The sequence below is a fragment of the Carcharodon carcharias genome, chromosome 4, assembly GCF_017639515.1.
Source record: "Carcharodon carcharias isolate sCarCar2 chromosome 4, sCarCar2.pri, whole genome shotgun sequence".
Lineage (NCBI taxonomy): Eukaryota > Metazoa > Chordata > Chondrichthyes > Lamniformes > Lamnidae > Carcharodon > Carcharodon carcharias.
In genome coordinates, this window is record NC_054470.1 from 19127807 (window position 1) to 19134144 (window position 6338).

Sequence of the window (6338 nt, forward strand, 5' to 3'; positions counted from 1 at the left end):
ATAATCACCAAAGAAGTGGTACTGAGTAAATTGTTGGAGCTGCTGACTGACAAGTGCCCTTGTCTGATGGACTTCATCCCAGGGTTTAAAATAAGTGTCTAGTGAGATAGTTGATGCATTGGTTTTAATTTTCCGAAACTCCCTAGATTTGGGTAAGGTCCCATTAGAATGAAAGATAGCAAATATAATTCCATTATTCAAAAAGGGAGGGAGAAAGAAAGCGGAAAAACTACAAGCCAGTCAGTTAACATCTGTCATAGGGAAAATGTTAGAAGCTATTATTAAAGAAGCTATAGCAGGACACTTGGATAAGTTCAACGTAATCAGGCAGAGTCAACATGATTTTGTGAAAAGGAAATCATGTTTAACCAACTTATTGGAGTCCTTTGAAGAAGTAACATGTTCTGTGGATAAAGGGGAACTGGTGGATGTACTGGACTTAGGTTTCCAGAAAGCATTTGATAAAGTGCCACATCAAAGGTTATTGCAGAAAATCCAAGCTCATGGCATAAGGAGTAGCCTATTGGCATAGATAAAAGATTGGCTGGCTAACAGGAAGCAGAGAGTAGGTATAAATAAGTAGATTGGCAAGATGTAACGAGTGGTGTGCCACAGTGATCAATGCTAGGTCTGCAACTGTTTACAATTTATATAAATGACTTGGATGAAGGGACGATTGCCAAATTTACTGATGACAAAAAGGTAGGAAAGTAAGTTGTAAATAGGGCATAAAAAGATATAGATAGGTTAAGAAAGTGGGCAAATATCTGGCAAATAGAGTATAATGTGGTTAAATGTGAAATTATCCATTTTGGCATGAAGAATAAAAGAGAAGCATATTATCTAAATGGTGAGGGATTGCAGAGCTCTGGGATGCAGAGGAATCTGGGTGTCTTTGTGCATGAAGCGCAAAAGGCTAGTATGTAGGTATAGCAAGTAATTAGGAAAGCTAATACAATGTTATCATTTATTGCAAGGGGAATTGAATACCTAAGTAGGGAAGTTATGCTTCAGTTATTCAGAACACTACGGAGACCACTAGGTTTACTAGACTAATACCTAGAATGGGCGGGTTGCCTTATGAGGAAAGGTTGGACAGGCTGGGCTTGTATCCGCTGGAGTTTAGAAGAGTAAGCAGCCACTTGATTGAAACATATAAGATCCTGAGGGTTCTTGACAGGGTGGATGTGGAGAGGATGTTTCCTCTTGTAGAAGAATCTAGAATTAGGGGTCACTGTTTAAAAATAAGTGGTCACTCATTTAAAATGGAGATGAGGCGAAATATTTTCTCTCAGATGGTTGTGACTCTTTGGAACTCTCCACCTGAAAAGGCTGTGGAAGCAGAATCTTTGAATATTTTTAAGGCAGAGGCAGATAGATTCTTGGTAAGTAAGGGGTGATTGGTTATCAGGGGTAGACGGGATGGAGATTCGAGGTTACTATCAGATCAGCCCTGATCTTATTAAAAGGCACAGCAGGCTTGAGGGACTGAATGGCCTATTCCTGCTCCTTGTTCACATGTTCCTATGTAATAGAGAAAAAGAGGTATGCACGGCAGCAGTCTGGGCTGACTGACAGACATCAGCATGGGCACTGGTACTGTGGCAGGGATAGGGATAGGAGCACAAATGCTGTCATTCTGAGAGGGCAACAGACCTGTAGGCATTTGCCTGGGCTTGCACCTCAGCAATCCTAACACTCCCTGTTGGAGCAAAAATTGATGAATTGCTGTGACATCACGCAAGTCCCTTTGAACACTGGTATCCACAGCCCTGATGGGAGATCTGAGCGTCTGCTGCAGCACTTAGACCTCTGGTGGAAGATGCTTGTGCTGCAATGAAACCTGAGACTTCAGCCATCAAAAGCTGCATCATGGTTGCATCCACATGTTTGCTAATGGAGCTTGCCACCACTTCCATGCTAGAAAGGATGGCTCTTAGTTTTGCGCAAAGCCATGTGCCAAGCTGATGCTGGACTCCTTCATGCACCTGGGAGAAATGTGAAGACTTTGGAGTAGGTGCAGCAGAGATATACTGGACTGGTTCAAAGGATGGTGCATTGCAGTTACTTGGACAGACTGGGGAAACTGTACTGTTCTCCCTAGAGCAGTGAAGGCTAACCGATAGTTTGGTAGAGGTGTTTGAAATCATCAAGAGGGTAAATAAAGAGAAACTGTTTCCAGTGGTGGTTGATGGGAAAGGGAACAAATGTTTGGCAAAAGAACCAGGGCAATATTAGGAAAAGTCTTTTTATGCAATGAGTGGTTAGGATGTGGAATGCACTGCCTGATAGGGTGGTGGAAAGTTTGAATAGTAGCTTTCAAGAGGGAATTAGGAATTGAAGGAGAAAAAATGCACAGCTTTAGAGAGTGGGACAAACTGGATTGCTCTTCAAATCAGGTGTAGACTCAAATGGCTAAATGGTCTCTGCCTGTGCTGTACAATTCTATTCACACTGAACATGTGATTTCTGGTAGGCTTCCCAATGCATCAATATTTTGTTATGTATACCGATCAGCCTTTTTCTATAAGCTGCCCTATCAAAGATCTCTGCAGCAGAATTCATGTGTGCCTTCATGTGTGCAATCCTTGCCCTATGCACTGTCTGCAGTACACTTGTGTCCAGGGTCTCACCACATGCAGATTGCACCTCTCTACCTTCCTTTAAAGTGTGCGCAGTATCAGTATCTGAGCAAGTATGAGATAGAGTGCCAGTGTGTCTTCATTACCTATCCGGGTTGCACTTTTTGGGTGAAAGGAGAAAGCACAGGGTAAAGCTATAGGGACAGGGGAGTGGGTGCTGGGAAGTCAGAGGTACATCTGCAGCTTCTAAGTCAGAAGATACTGTGGGATAAGGGGAAACGGGAATGTGAAAAGGATTAGGTGTAATCTTCAATTGATTCAGCCTCACTGGCCACAGCTCAGCAATTGCCTTTTCAAAAATGCCAGTAGTCTCTCCTTTATAAAGGTTAGGACATTCAGGTACACTTGCCCTCTTCCTGTTAGCCCTTGCTGTTTTGATTGGGCCCTACCTTGTCCTGTTTTGATGATGTATTTGTATGCTTGAATAACTGGCATTGTGTACAAGTTGTATGAGATTTGCAGCAATCCTAAGTGTGGGAGGGTGTTAGGTATGACTCCCGATTGATGGGGGATTGGTAGGTGAATGATGGTGGTAGCTGAGGATAGTGGCACAGTTGGTAGAATATGATATTTGAAGATGCATTCACTGACTTTGATCACTTGTGTGAGGTCATTGAACAATGACATTGCCTCCAGGACTCGGGACTAAAGTCCTGGCACTGATTTCCATGGCTATTTGTTCACACTATCTTTTGAGCATGGAGGGCCTCCTAACCCCAGTGGATATAGGCCATGTCTCCTCCATCAAGTCCTCCAGTCCAAAAACCGCACAGTCTATGCTTTGCCATTGCTCACTGTTACCCAGGATAGATTCACCCTGCATGATTCCCAGCACTTCCTCCAGCCATTTTTGACACATGAATAATAATGTTTGGAATCTTCTGGAACTAACTTTCCTTTTTAAAAATGGACATTAAAATGGTGCAATAGATAGCCACTCAGAGTCATCTGACTTGATCAATGGATTCAAATTGCCCTTGAGCTGCCTTCTTGAACCCCACCGCAATTTGGGTGCTGTAGGTACATTCACAGTGCTGTTAAGGAAGAAGTTCCAGGATATTGACCCAGCGACAGTGAAGGAACAGCAATATATTTAAAGTCGGAATAGTGTATGACTTGGAGGGAAATTTGGAAGTGATGGTGTTACCACATGTCTGCTGCTCTTGTTCGTCTAGGTGGTAAGAGGTCACGGGTTTGGAAGGTGCTGTCAAATGAACTTTGGAAAATTGCTGAAGGACATATTGTAGATGGTAAACACTGCAGCCATAGTGCATTGGTGGTTGACAGAGTTTAAGGTGGTGGATGGAGTGCCGATGGGGTGGATTGTTTTGTGCTGGATGGTCTTGAGCTTCTTGAGCGTTGTTGGAGCAGCACTCATCTAGGCAAGTGGAGAATATTCCATCATACTCCTTACATGTTCCTTGTAGATTGTAGAAAGATTTTGGGTGTCAGGAGGGAGTTATTCACTGCAGAATATTTTGCCTCTGATATGCTCTTGTAGCTGTAGCATTCATGTGGCTGGTCCAGTTAAGTTTCTGGTCAATCGTTACACTCAGTATGTTAACCTGGTGGGGTCTGGTGCTAGTAATGCCATTGAATGTCATGGAGAAGTGGCTAGACTTTCCTTCGTTGGATATTGTCATTGCCTGGCAGTGTGGTGAGAACGTTATTTGCCACTTATCAAATCAAGCCTGAATGTTGTCAGGGTCTTGCTACATATGAACACAGACTGCTTCAGTATCTGAGGAGTTGTGAATTGTACGCAGCAAAGAGCAAAAGCCTGACGGAAGGAAAACAGTTAGATAACAGCTTGTACTTACATTAATAATAAGCGAAGAGGTCACTCAGTGCAGTGCATTCCTCCACCATACTGTGTTAATTCAATGTTATTACAATTACGCAGTTCTTCCTTGAGGCTTTTCCCTATCTGGTTGATGCTTTGTGACCACAAAGCTGAAAAAATATCTTTTTATTTTGAGCTTCCATCTCTGAGGCGGCTCCAGGCCAATCCACATCCAACAACCTGCTCTGAAGACTCTGCTCACATTTTGACAGCTGTGATAAACTCCACAACGGCAGCTGAGACAATCCACAATTTTCTAAAACCATTAGCAGCATTTTAAGTAAAACAACCCACAACATTGTAAAAAAAAATTGGTCAATTTGTCCTATCTCCCAATGTTAATGGATCCTTTAAAAAATTCTAGGATCTGGATCTGGATCCGCATCATCGCCAAAACCTAATCAACTCTTCCTTGGGTTATACCCTAAATGTGCACCAAGTTTTGTTGAAATTCATCCATTGTTTCTGAGATATTTTGGGCCAAATCTTCTAGGGAGTGGCAATTACCATTGATTTGCCGCTCTGCTGCTATATTTTTACACAATGCCAGAGCTCAGCATTTGGGACCGGACTTCCGAACCAAACCTCTTCAGAAATGCGGAGCGCGCCTGTTCTTGGACCCCTTCGTCGGCAGGATGGTCGGGGAGAAGCCAAGCCACGCCACGCCCCTTTTTTAACGGCACTAGCTACCGTATTTTCATTCGTTAACACAGTGAAAAGCTTTGAGACATTTAAATAGCTTTACAAATGTGTTAGTGAATGAGTGTGTGAGGTAGGATGGGTAGGGTGGTGAAGTTGGGTCAGGTTGGGTTGGGAGGGTCGGTTGGTGTTGAAGGATTGGGGGATCGGAGGGCTGGTGGGGAAGAGTCAGGTGTGGGGAAGAGTTGGAGGGCTGGGGGAGAGGGGGGGGGGTGGAATTGGGGGATCAAGGGGAGTTGGAGGGTTCAGAGAGTCAGAGCATTGGTTGGGGGGGGGGGGGGGGGGGGGGGGGGTGGGGGGGGGCGTCAGGGGAGAGTTGGGGGGCAGTGGAGAGAGTTGGAGAGTCCGGGGAAGTCGGAGGGTCCAAGGGTGGGGGGTGGGAATGGGCATCGGGGGAGGAGCCGGTGGGGAGTCGTGGGGAGGGTGGGGGAAGGTGTCACAGAAATAATTACCCACAGGGGTTAGACGTGTAACTAGGTCAGTGAATCAAAACCGTCCAAAGTCTCTTGACTCTAACTCAAAAGAGTTAGAGACTTTTTTGGAGGGTTCCTGATGCAGGCAAATTGCTCATCGGAAGTTGACAGTCCCTGAGCAAATTCATACGGTGGTGGGGGGCCTTGTGTCGAGATTTCCAGTGGATCCTCGGGGTACGTCCAGGTACGACCACCTGGAGACGGGAAGACCTGGCCTAATGTTCACAGGCTAACAGGGGCTAAAACATTACCTTTGTTTAATGGAAACAGAAAATTCTGGAAATAGTCAGCAGGTCTGGCAGCAGCGTTAGAAAGAGAGAAGCAAGAGTTCATGCATCAGGCCAATGACCTTTCATTAGTGAACTTTGACCCCCTGGATCATCTTTCTGCAGATGCTAAATATTTCCAGCATTTTATAGTTCGGATTTGCAGCATCCCCAGTCTTCTACTTTCGCATTTACATTCCCCATTCCCTTATCGTGCCGTGGAACTGATTTCCCCGACAGAATTCTCCAGGATGACACTGCACCGGGACGGGGGCGGGGGGAGGAGGGCCTACCAGTCAGTCGTCACCTAGCAACCGCTGAGTAACCGGCTTAGCAACCGCCATCCCACTTCAACGGCGTCAGAGGGAGAGGACGGCAACCAGCCAACATCCGCAGGAAACTCTCGAATTGGATT